Source organism: Diabrotica virgifera, chromosome 4 (genome assembly GCF_917563875.1).
Source record: "Diabrotica virgifera virgifera chromosome 4, PGI_DIABVI_V3a".
Lineage (NCBI taxonomy): Eukaryota > Metazoa > Arthropoda > Insecta > Coleoptera > Chrysomelidae > Diabrotica > Diabrotica virgifera.
In genome coordinates, this window is record NC_065446.1 from 128053978 (window position 1) to 128068317 (window position 14340).

Sequence of the window (14340 nt, forward strand, 5' to 3'; positions counted from 1 at the left end):
AATTTAAAATGACAATCTTCTATTTTTATTTTTTTATTTTTCTCATTTATTTTTCAGCAGCCTCTTCTTTTCGTTCAACACACTTCGACACTTCATAAGAGGCCTCCTGAAATGTAATTTTGGTTGAAATTGTGAAAATATTGTGAATATTTCGATATAAAGCCGTCCTTCAATGCAACGCGGTGTGTTCTGTATATGTTTTTCACTAGAACAGAAAATAGGTCCACGAAGCTAAATCTAGCGAATACCGCGATGGTATTATTCTGATTGCATTTTGTCATTGCCAAAAGATCCTCCGAATCAGACACACGTTAAGATTGAGCAAATGCGGCTCCATTGGATGAATAGTTTCTTTATATTCAAAATTTCCTGTATACTGTCATGTATGTGGTCAATTTATATTTTAGAGATTGTTTCTCACAAATTTTTATTTTAAGATTTACTATGTAGTCCATTGAAATGTTACATTTTCAGGCCTTAGTTTCACTTGTTAGACGACGCAATTTTATTTTTTTAATGTGTAGGGGAGTCAGTAGAAGCTTAAGTTCAAGTTTGTGGGGTGCACCCTTGTTCCCCGGCCACCATCTTGGAAAAAGGGGTGCATAGGGTTTTTACACTGTATCTCGTAAACTAGCAACCCTACAGAAAATTTAATTAAACATAAAATATAGCAAATTAAATGTTCTACAATTTTATTTTTATTACTTTTTATCGTCAAGTGACCAACAAAAAAGTTATAAACAAAAATAAGTGAAAATGTTGTAACCAGTTTTCTTTTGGAGGTTATAACTTTTTTTCAGTTCATTTTACAATAAAATGTCATCACAACAATTTTGTACAGAATTTTTCAACGAATAATTTCATAAACGTATCAAATGATTATAATAAATGTATCAAACTATTTTACAGCTGCGTGATACCAGATATGGTGGTTGATTTTTTATGTATTAATTTTTTTGTGTTATAGCTGCTTTTGTCTTGTTCTTCCTGAATTCCAATGATGTATTGTATTATTCTTTTGTCAAAAGGGTTTGATTTTAATAAGATATTTAAAATTACGGACATTACAAACACTAATTTTGACGAACACACGTTTAAAAAAAACTTAATCTTAAAATATCTGAAAAAGGTTTTTAAAAAAGTTTGGTCATCAAAATTAGTGTTTGTAATGTCCGTAGTTTTAATAGGTCTGGATCCCGCGTATGAAAAAATAGTTGATTAATAGCAAGCTGAAAATTTGTTAATAGCTTAAGGGTGTCTAGTCGGATAAACTTTGATATATGGGAACACTGGAACAGGGGCAGTTTTAATTGTGGAACAGGTTAAAAATTTGGAACGGTCAGACCACGAAAACGGCACATTTATTTTGTCCGACAGAATAGACTTAAACTCTCCGAACAGAGATTAAACTCTCATGCAAAAATCAGACTGCTATTTATCACCTGTCATAATTCCTGTCATTTGACATATTCTACATGTTCCACTCATTAAAACGCCCATTTGGTGATAAATAGCAGTCTGATTTTTGCATGAGAGTTTAAGCTCTGTTCAGAGAGTTTAAGTCTGTTCTGTCGGACAAAATACATGTGCCGTTTTCGTGGTCTGACCGTTCCAAATTTTTAACCTGTTCCACAATTAAAACTTCCCCTGTTCCAGTATTCCTATGTATCAAAGTTTGTCCGACTAAACACCCTTAAGCTATTAACAAATTTTCAGCTTGCTATTAATCAACTTTTTTTTCATACGCGGGATCCAGACCTATAATATCATATAAAAATCAAACCATTTTGAAAAAAAAAATAATATCATTGGAATTAAGCATTAACAAGACAAAAGCAGCTCTAGAACACAAAAAAATTAATAAATAAAAATCAACCACCGTATTCGCTATCCCTCAGCTGTAATTTTGTTTGATACGGTTGATAACAACAAAAACGCAAATAATCAACAGGTATAGACAAGGCGAAAACGGCGGGTTCGTTGGAAAAATATTCCCATGAGACTTTTTTGCTTAATCACATTCGTGAGACACCCCAGAATAAGGTTCAAGAAGTCGCCCACGCGAAAAGTGGTCCAAATTTTTTAAACAAATTGCAAACATCGATATTTTTGGTTCAGACAATTTTTTTTAGATTCTTTGGACCATTCTGGACAAAAAAGGTCTCTTGTAATTTTTTTCTAAAGTTGATCGTTTTTGAGTTATAAGCAATTTAAAATCTGAAAACCGCGAAAATGAGCGGTAAGATCGTATTGACGCGGCTGTAAATGTGAGTGCGAGTAAGATGCACTATTGGACTGCAGGAATGGCATCTCTTTCGCACTCACCGTTGACGGCCGCTTAATACGTGCATGGCGCTCATTATTATTACTTAAAAATAACAGCTTAGTAGTAAAATAATGACAAAAATTTCTTAAGGATCTTGTAGGGGGCTTTAAACTTTGATTTAGTCATTTTCTGACATTCATACTAATAACTTTTAACCGAGTTATTAAGACGTCATTTTTCGTTTTTTTTTCAATTTTGAATTGCTTATAACTCGAAAATTATCAACTTTAGAGAAAAATTATAAGAGATCTTTTTTGTCAAGAATGGTCCAATAAACCTAAAAAACTTTGTCCGGGCCGAAAATATTGATTTTTTGCAATTTGATTAAAAAAATTGTTCAAAAAAATTTGGACCACTTTTTGCGTGGGCGACTTCTTGAATCTTATTCTGGGATGTCTCACGAATGTAATTATGCAAAAAAGTCTCATGGAAATATTTTTTCCAACGAATCCGCCTTTTTTCGCCTTGTCTAATAAGATTCCCAACCTGACAACTGGGTAAATGTGGTCCTTTTTAAGGAGATGATGACATTGGATGTATCTACACATTTTAGCTTGCAACCTACTTGTAACTGATATCTTATAGCATTTGTTTATAACAACAGATAAAACCTCCTTATTTGGCCTGAGGATGGGACAGATCCTGAAGTCCCGAAACCAGTAGTCACTTTTTTACCATCAAAATAAATTATAATGGTTGTAAGTACTTATTGACCATTTATTTACCTAAGTATTGCATTTATGGACTCACACTTGCAACCGTTTCATCATTAAGAACAATAATATGTTTCTAAATAATAATTTTCTTCATCAGTTTTAAATAATGTGAACTGAATGTGACCTGAAGTTCGTTTCCATCTTAAGGGCATGGGCGCAAATATTTTACGGCTATCCCTACTTTTTCTGTGTTTACACGGCAAATTACGTATAGTAACTTTCTCACTGGTACGGATATGTAAACATTTATTGACAAATGTCATCATTAACTTTAAAGAGATGGCTTTTGAATGTTCTTGGATAACTGTTACTAATAATTGAATCATTAATTCAGTTAATTATTATGATAATTTTTTCACTAATTATGTATTCAGTGATTGTAATAATTTATAAATTGTATAACAAAATTAATACTGAATCGAGATAAGAGAAAAAGTGATAAAGTTTTTTTTTATAATAAAATATTGTTACTATGGAATGCTTACAATTTTGGACATCTTTAACAACTAAATACTTGGATCACAGAATAATATATCGTGCTGTATTCTGTGCTTGGATCTTCCATAAATAATAAACAATAAATAACTTTTTATTAAGTTCACGTCTTAAAAATCAATTATTTTTACACTATCAATATTATTTAATCAACAACCCAAATTATTCCCGATGCCATGTCAAATATTTAAATTGTCATTGTCTTGTCACCATATTCTATTTAGTCCAGGGCGGATCTGTTTTCAGATGGACGTTGAGAGGTGACTCAAATTTTTTTGCAGAAATTGCTTGAAAATAAATCAAATAATAATGTTTGAGTTATCCTCCCTCTCAAAAAGGTCCGGAACATTGTTTAAATAATCAAAATGTCAAAAATTGAAGGAAAAATTCGATTTTTTTCTTTGTTTTTTGATTATAACTTTAAAAGTATTCATTTCCGAGAAAAGTTGTACTGACATAAAAGTTGCGTAATTCAATTTACTACAATATAGAATTGGTTAAAAATTTAAAAAATAGTAACCCTAGTTGCAAAATAGCAATAATTGCGAAAAAACCATACAAAAACAAGTATTCGCATTTTACGTTTTTCAACCATTTATGCTACACTTAGGAGCTTCATATTTCTCCCTGAAAAACTTTATGATACAGTAAAACAATACTGTAAATTTCATTAAGATCGGTTCAATAGATTTTGCAAAATAAATTTTGCAATACAGCTTTCGCAAAAAAAATTCATTTTTTCAAAATGTTACAGGACTGAAAGTAAAGCAGATAGCAAGTTGAATTTTTTTTTGCTTATAGAAATGTACTCTATCTTTCATTTGCAATTTTCAAAATTAAAATCGATTAATTACCACGGCGTCAGAAAATTTTTGAAATAAACAATAATTTTTGGTGCTACGCGCAGGACAGCTGTGTTCGATTCACACAGGTTGATTTCCACCAAAATTTCTTCTAATCTTTATCTAATATATTACTTTCTTACTCTATATTTTGTTGTATTTTAATATTTTAATTCCACAAAAATCAAACTAATTTTATTATTGTTTGTGAAATATTGTTTAAACAATTGAATATGTTTAAAAATAATAAACTTTTATTATTTAAGTTAAAATATATTATGAACAAAGAAAGTTTTTGCTAATAAAAGTGTTATTTCAAAGGATAGAGTATGTGTTTTTATTTTGCAATAAACAAATTTATTTATTTATATCAAAATGTCATAAAAATTAAAATGTATCAATCATTATAAAAGGTCATTGAAATGCCCAATCAGAGCAACCTATCCGCTGTCCTGCGCGTAGCACCAATAATTAATGCTTATTTAAAAAAATTCCTGACGCCGTGGTGTTAAGCGATTTTAATTTTGCAAAATTGCAAATGAATGGCACAGTACACTTCTATGTGCAAAAAAATTTTCAACTTGCTATCTGCTTTATTTTCAGTCCTGTAACATTTTGAAAAAATGAATTTTTTTTTACGAAAGCTGGATTGCAAAATTTATTTTGCAAAATCTATTGAACCGATCTTAATGAAATTTACAGTATTGTTTTACTGTATCATAAAATTTTTCAAGGTGAAATATGAAGGTCCTAAGTGTAGCATAAATGGTTGAAAAACGTAAAATGCGAATACTTGTTTTTGTATGTTTTTTTCAAAATTATTGCTATTTTGCAACAATTGTGAGTATTTCTTAAATTTTTAACTAATTCTATATTATAGGAAATTTAATTACGCAACTTTTATGTCAGTACAACTTTTCTCGGAAATGAATACTTTTAAAGTTATAATCAAAAAACCAAGAAAAAAATCGAATTTTTCCTTAATTTTTTGTCATTTTGTTTATTTAAACAATGTTCCGGACCTTTTTGAGAGGGAGGATAACTCAAATATTATTATTTGATTTATTTTCAAGCAATTTCTGCAAAAAATTTGAGTCACCTCTCAACGTCCAAATGTACTAATATTTTTACAGATCCGCCCTGGTCTAATTCGACTCAGTGCGTTGTATGACAAAAATAGCGAATGTTCGATTTGGAAATATCACCACGGACATGGTGTCCATTTTTTTCAAATGCTGAAAAAACTAATAAATATTTTTAAAAAATTTAAACGCAGAATGAATGACTAAATTATTATCGAGGGCCGAAAGTCCCTTAGAATAAATAAAAAGTTTCTTTTGAACGAGATATTTGAAATTAAAAATCACACTACATTTTCTCTTAATTTTTCACCCCTGTAACTTATTAAAATAAATAGTACGTTCTTTAAAGGTAAAATATTGCAAAACCTCTAAATTTTAAAGAAACGCTTGGATTCACATGAAATTTGGCATACACATAGCTATTAAAAAAAATAACAAGTCAAGGAAAAAAAGTGATATTGTGCCGATGTGTGCTTTGGCCCTAGGGGTGAGTTTCACCCCCTTTTGGGGGTGAAAAATATATGTTCCAAATAAGTCCGGAAATGGATAAAATTACTAATTCTAATCAACTTTTATTCTATAAAGTTTTTTCACCAAGTTAATACTTTTCGAGTTATTTGCGAGTGAATATGTTATTTTTCTTTACAAAATAACCACGTTTTCAGACGGTTTTTCGCCAATAACTCAAAAAGTAAGTATTTGGTCGAAAAAAAATTCTTATAAAAAATATATCACGTAAAAAGTGAAAAACATGGTGTATATATTAGGTCACTATACCTAGTAGAAGCAGAGTTATAGCTAATGAAAAATAGGTTCATATTCGTCAAATTCCAAATCGAATGTTTTAACGTGCCATAACCAAAAAACGAAGCACTTTTTTGGGCAAAACTCATTTTAACTTTTTTATAGTGTTTAAAAAATGCTTATTTTTGTTTTTTTTTTAATTTTAGCATCAAAAGTAAACAAGTAACGCTCAAAATAAAGTTGGTCCTTTTTTTTTGGTAAGAAATCGGGAAAATCACCCCCTAATTAGCATTTCAAATGAACTTAATTGTTACCAGTTGAAAAGTTTTTTACTCACGTATGTATTGATCATATGATCTGTAAATTTCATCGGTTCAAAGTCCTTATTTTTGAAAGAGCTGTAGTTAAAAGGGCTTGAACGAGTCACTTATGCGTGTATGCAAGTTTAGAAACACCGAATCTTAACCAATTTTTGTCTTACAGAAAAACAAAAAAATGCAAAATATTCAGAAAAGTAAAGCCGATTTTTTTTATTGTTTAAGAGTTTTGGTATCTCTAACAATGTTTAAGTAATTCTGAAAAAATGCATTTTTTCAAAATTAAAATTTTTAAAAATTTTACTTTAAAACTAATTTTTTTCAAAAATAGGCACTTTGAATCGATGAAACTTACAGATCATATAAACACAACATAAGTAAAGTAACTTGTGAAGCGGTAACGATTAATTCATTTAAGTTGCTATTTGGGGGCGATCTTCCTGATTTTTTTTTGCCAAAACAAAAGGGCCAACTTTATTTTGAGCGTAACTTAGTTACATTTGATGCTAGTAATTTTTTTTATAAAAACAGAAATAAAAATTTTTTTAACACTTTAAAAAAGTTGTAATGTGTTTTCCCCAAGAATGCTTCAATATTTGGATATTTCACATTGAATTATTCTATTTGGAATTTTTCGAATATGAACATATTTTTCATTAGCTATAACTCTGCTTTTGCTAGGTATAGAGACCTAATATATACACCGTTTTTTCACTTTTTTATAGGCTATAGTTTTGGTAAGAAATTTTTTTCGACAAAATGCCTACGTTTTGAGTTACTTGCGAAAAACCGTCTAAGAACGTGGTTATTTTGTTGAAAAATGGACATCATGTTCACTTGAAAATAACTCACTCGAAAAGTATTGATTTGGTGAAAAAACTCTATAGAACAAAAGTTGCTTAAAATTAGTCAGTTTATCCATTTCGGGACTTATCTTGGACATATATTTTTACACCCCCGAGATGGGGTGAAACTCACCCCTAGGGCAAAACCACACATCGGCACCATATCACTTTTTTGCTTTGACATATTAGCTATGCGTTTGCCAAATTTCATGTCAATCCAAGTGGCTCTTTAAAATTTACAGCAAAAACCGTGAAAGAATGTACTAAAACATTACAGAAGTTTTCACTTACTTTCGGCCCTCGGTAATAACGTAATCTTTGATTCTGCGTTTGAATTTTTCAAAAATACTTATTAGTTTTCTCAGGATTTGAAAAAAAATAATCCCATTTAAATAGCATTGGAGCCGAAACTACGTACCCATCCCCTTAAGAAGTATGTCCTGTAACGAGACTCAATAATTACCGACAGAGCCTATAGGGAGAAGATAATTTAAATCTGTATGCTGTTTGAAACTCGGAGGTTAACATGTCTCACACAAGTATTGACCACGACCCGGCATGGAACAGCCCCTCGACCACAACAAAGTATAACGGCTCTCGAAGGGAATAGACATTGTCCGTGTTTTAGAATAATATTATGAATTCACCTGAAAGCTAACTTCTAACTTCTTTGATATGGAAAATATTCGTCTTTTTTCACATGTACAACTATAATTTCCTTCCAATCTAAAATAACCAAATACGATAGTTCTATTCAGGACTCGCTACTGCATATTTAAACGTATTTATGTAAATATCTTGACCATAAATCAGCTCGGGAATCAAAATAGACGGAGTGAACTATTTTAAAAATTATAACCTTTTATAGACTAATGAATATTTATTATCCAACCTTTTGCATCGCTTTATACAGTATTTGTTATCGTTGATTGTGCATAAGATGGGAAATATGTTTGTTGTCGCCTTCAACAATAGCATTGTTTATCAGACAGGTTCGTAAAGTTTTATATCAAATTATAATAAAAGTTTAATGATTTTAAAAGTAACATAATGAGAAAATCGTCAATGTCTGGATATCAAATTAAAACTTAGGTGTCGCAATTAATCGCGATCAATTGTGTAAGTGTAAACTGTAAATTTTGCTTTGGATCTGTTGTTTTGAAGTGAAAATTTGCGATATTTATGTATTAGGAAGACTCTACCATGGCCTGCTATATAGAACTTATATTAAGAGAAGAGTGGCTCAAAAATGGAATTAAACACACAATGGAACAATACGAGGTACTGGAATAAACAGAAATTGTAAAGTGAAAATAATTTTAGGAAAAGCATACATTTGTTCAATATTTATTTTTATATTTATATTTAATTTTTGTAATATATGTATATTATATAGACGAGCGGTACACCCCCAAAAAAACGCTTATTTCTCGAGATACCGACCACGGAGAGGTGAATGGCCATTTTTAGTCATACTGTATGTTTTTGACGGTGCTGAAAACAAAAATGAGGTTTATTTTGAATTTTTTGTGGGGGAATATTGCCAAAATCACAATTTTACCCTAAAAATAAAAGTTTAATTGCAAAAGTTGAGTGCCGAATTTTGGAATTTAGCTCTTTAATCACGTTTATGTTAAAATATAGAGTACAAAGAAGTTGCAAGTTGTACAAAATAGTGCAACTTTTAATATCGACATTAGAAATCCCCAAAATAACGCTTATTTTTCGAGATACTGACCATTGGTGGTGAATGGCCAATTTTGATCTTACTTTATGTTTTTGACGGTGCTGAAAACGAAAATGTTTATTTTAAATTTTAGGTGGGGGAATATTGTCAAAATCGCAATTTTACACTAAAATTAAAAAAAAAAATAAGTTTTTTTGCGTTTAGCTGGCTACAACTCCATTTTAATATGCTTTCTAAAGACAATGGTATCTGTTTAAAGCTTTTAGTCTTATTATTATAAAAGTTATGAACTTTTTAAAGTAAAAGGTGAAGATTCGTGAATTGCAAAGCTTAATCGCAAAAGTTGAGTGACAAAATTTTTAATTTAGCTTTTTAATTACATTCCTGTTAAAGTATATTTTGACTTCACTTAGAAATTTGGAATTTAGCTCTTTAATCACGTTTATGTTAAAATATAGAGTACAAAGAAGTTTTCTGAAAAGTTTTAGTAACTTGTAACATCGACGTTATAAGTCATCAAAATAACGTTAATTTTTCGAGATACTGACCATGTGTGGTGAATGGCTAATTTTAGTCTTACTTTATGTTTTTGATGGTGTTGAAAACGAAAATGAAGTTTATTTTGAATTTTAGGTGGGGGAACATTGTCAAAATCGAAATTTTACCATAAAAATGAAAAAAAAAATTAGATCACGTTTTTCTTAAAATTAAAAATGCCACAATTTTGTTTTCTATAACACATCTAGATCTTAAACTTCACATAAAACTTCTTTGGACGCTACAGTTTAACATAAACGTGATAAAATAAATAAATTTTAAATTTTGTCACTTAATTTTTTCGATTTAACTTTTGCAACTCACAAATATGCACCTTGTATTTTAAAAAATTCATAGCTTTTATGAGAAAAAGACTGAAAGTCTACAACACGTCTCATAGTCTTCACAAATATGAGAAATATATTATGTAAGAATTTCAGAAAAAAATATTAAAATAGAACAGAGATGTAGCGAGTTAAACGTAAAAAAACGTGATTTCATTTTTTTTTTCATTTTCAGGTTAAAATTGCGATTTTGACAATGTTCCCTCACATAAAATTCAAAATAAACATTATTTTCATTTTCAGTGCCATCCAAAACATAAAGTAACACCAAAATGAGCCATTCACAGCCCATGGTCAGTATCTCGAAAAATAAGCTTTATTTTGGGGATGTACGAGTCCCTTCCCATTTCAGTTCGCCTACCTTTGTAATTTGCAGTTTATGGCAATTACCACAAACAAATGATAATCTACATATTTTTATAAGTTTCCATATTAATTCTGTGGGTCCCGGTGAATTCGTAACTGTTTTAATCCCCCATCCTAATTACAGGCCAATTGGTAACTCTGTCCCTCAGGTAATTTTTTGGTAACCAATTAACTACCGGTGAATTCGTAACTAAATAAAGGTATAATCTTTTAGACTTGAAATAAACATATGGAAAATCTCTTTGCTTTTAAATTATCAGATGGATTTAAATAATTTATCATTGCTAAACATCTAAATTACATTGAATTTACAATTACTTGATAAAAACCAAGCTCGTGTATATTTGATGGAAATAATATTTATAACACGTGTTAATGAAACACTATAATATCGTTTCAATTATTTTATTAAGATATTTCAATTTTTGCTATTTTTTATAGGTACATAATATAATACAAATATAATGTTTTTAAGCAAACCAAGGAACATTCGGTTTAGATTTAAGGTATTAGATTTAATCAATGGTTTCGAATTCACCTGAAGAAAGTTTCGAGTTGGCAGGTCAGGTAATAGAAAAGTTACGAATTGGCCGGTGTACATTTTGATTTGAAAATTTTTGTCATTAAAAGTTACGAGTTGGCGCATGTCCAATTATTATTATTGTCTTTTTTATTAATATTTATTGAAAACATTACCCTTGTGATATTTTTATTTATTTCAAACAATAATAATAAAAAAATCGCTAAATCGAGGCCTTTGCATCACTTACAACAACATATATTGATTTTTTCATAATTATCTTAAAATCAGAGCTAGCTGTGGAAAATTATATCAAAACAATTGTCGATTAGTGTCAAATAGATATTAGGATAGTGTCAAAGCCTACTACCATTTGTCGAGATAAAATTATCAATGGGAATGGGTGGAGATAAAATGATAGATGAGAATATTTTTGTTCAATCATCAATAGATATTCTGAAAAATCCAATTCGGAAATCGCGAATATGCTTCAATTGTCACAGTATAGTGTAAGAAATATAATTAGGAAATACAAAATCTCAGGTTTTGGCATTACCAAAGCTGTAAATGCAGGAAAAAGTAAAATAAACGAAGCAGATCGAAGAGAATTAAGACGCATTATAGTGAAAAAACGACGTTCAACTTATCTAGATTTAAGTCTTTTGTGGAGTAACCTCGTTGGAGGACACGTTTCTAGATGAACTTATTACCGAGAGGCCCACAAATTAATATTTGCTTACTTAGAAATTAATTGATAATGTTGAAAAAATCAATATGAATTGTTTTTGAAAAATTTATTTTATCTCAGACTAATGACAATCCAGTCTTAACATTACAACACAAGAAACATAGGTTAACATGGTCAAAAGGGCATTGAGGTTGGACAAATTCACTAATGGATGCAATAGAATGGAGTGATGAGTCAGTTTGAGTTGTAGCGAGGTAAACGCAAAAAAACGTGATTTAATGTTTTTTAATTTAGGGTAAAATTGCGATTTTGACAATGTTCCCCCACATAAAATTTAAAATAAACCTCATTTTCGTTTTCACCACCATCAAAAACATGTATGACTAAAATTAGCCATTCACCTCTCCGTGGTCAGTACCTGGTCATTTTGGAGGTGCCTGCCGCTCACCTAATATATATCTACGGTGGTCCTACAGCCTCTGCCGCATCCCGCATTTTAATCTCCACCTTTTTCGGTCGGTCCACTTCTCCTCATTTATGGCTCGATCTTTCATTATTCCTCCGATTTCTTCTCTCCATTCCAATGTTGGTCTTCCTCTCTTCTATTCCATGTAACATAGTTTAAGGCCTGTTTCAACGATCGTTCATCATTTATTCGCATTACATGCCCGTACCATATTACCCGTACCATATTTTTGTAATGCACTTGACTAAATTGGCATTCACGCAACGCCGCAATAGCTCAGGTGTATGAAAACAGCTCAAAACCAGATCTCAGTTGTCCACCAGTATTATACCAAGCAAGAAATAAAATCATATTATTGGGTTCATTTTCTTTCTCAAGATTACTTATACAGGGTGTCCAGAAACTCTACCGACAAACGAAGACAGGAGATTCCTCAGATAATTTTAAGACAATTTAACCCAATTCACCTAGTCCGAAAATGCTTCCTAAGGGAGCTAGAGCTCTTTGAAGATGGCGCCATGTAATTAGTTTTTCTTAAATACCCCCAGAATGCTTCTATTTAGAAAAACTAAAATTTGTATACATATTTACTTTCCTGAAATGAATCGATTCTATCCATTTCGAATTTCTAGTACCGGTCATAGGCGTCCGTTTTGGGTAGGGCAACGGTTATTTTATCGCATAACTTTTTTGTCTTCAACTTTTAAGCATTTTTGATACTGGAATATTAAATTGTGAGGTATTCTAGTACTAAAAGGTACTCTTACTTTAAGTCGGTAGGATACACCGTTTTCTAGAAAAATCGATTTGAAAGTTTTTAGTTTTGGGAATTTGAAAAAAAAAAGTTAAAAAAAATTAAAAAAAAACGATGTATTTTACCAACTTAAAGCAAGAGTAACTTTTAGTACTCGAATATCTCATAATTGAATAATCTAGTGTCAAAAATACTTAAAAATTAAAGACAATAAAGTTATGCTATAAAATAACTATTGACCTACCCAAAACGGACGCCTATGACCGGTACTAGAAATTCGCCATTAATGAAATCGATTAATCTCTGGAATATAAATAAATGTACCAGTTTTCATCTTTCTAAATAGTTTTTTTTTAATCTTTTTTTTTTAATTCAAGGAACGAAAAATTTTCAAATCGATTTTTCTAGAAAACGGTGTATCCTATCGACTTAAACCAAGAGTACCTTTTAGTACTAGAATAACTCACAATTTAATAATTCAGAGTCAAAAATGCTTAAAAATTAAAGACAAAAAAGTTAGGCGATAAAATAACCGTTGGCCTACCCAAAACGGACGCCTATGACCTGTACTAGAAATTCGCAATAGATGGAATCGATTCATTTCTTCAAAGTAAATATGTATACCAATTTTCGTTTTTCTAAATAAAAGCGTTCTGGAGGTATTTAAGAAAAACTAATTACATGGCGCCATCTTTAAAGAGCTCTAGCTCCCTTAGGAAGCATTTTCGGACTAGGTGAATTGGGTTAAATTGTCTTAAAATTATCTGAGGAATCTCCTGTCCTCGTTTGTCGGTAGAGTTTCTGGACACCCTGTATAATCTCAAACAATATTCACCAGCAGACTGTAAATTTACATACAGTGCGCTGGAATAAGTGTTACCCCCCTTGTTAACTTATGTATTTTTAGCACATAAGCGAAAAGCTCGGACAGGTCGATTTTTAAAATAATCATAGTATATTATAGCATCAATGTTTCGAACTTTACGCGATCCGCCTTCAGGTGACAGGCATAATTTTGACTTTTTTAAATGGAAAAGTACATCATGTGACACCTCATTTAAAAGCTTTTGAAATGCTGATTACAAAAATGTACAATACTTTACTCCTATTTGAGAGCGTAGATGCAAAATTTCGATCGAATTCTTTTTAAACCCATTGAGTTTTTTCGAATTCTGAGAAAACTAATAAGTATTTTTGAAAAAGTTAAACGCAGAATGAAAGATTAGACGATTACGGAGGGCTGAAAGTCCCTTAGACTAAACAAAAAGTTTCTTTTGAATGATATATTTGAAATTAAAAATCAGACTAAATTTTCTCTTATTTTCACCCCTGTGACTTATTAAAATTAACATTATAGAAGTTCTTAGGAACTCTCGACCCTCGATAATACTGTAATATTTCATCCTGCGTTTAAATTTTTCAAAAATACTTATTAGTTTTCTCATGATTCGAAAAAAATGAATAGATTTAAAAATAATTCGACCAACATTTTTCGCCTACGCTCTCAAATAGGATTAAGGTATTATACATTTTTGTGATAAGTATTTCACAAGCTTTTAAATGATGTATCACATGACGTACTTTCCCATTAAAAAAAATCAAAGTTATGCC

The 14340-nt window shown here is 30.5% G+C and overlaps 1 protein-coding gene across 5 annotated transcripts in view; it reads left to right on the forward strand.

Moving 5' to 3' along the window:
• The window catches only part of LOC126883916 (cAMP-regulated phosphoprotein 21), a 398508-nt gene that overhangs the window by 361706 nt on the left and 22462 nt on the right, over window positions 1–14340 (forward strand). The window lies entirely within an intron of this gene.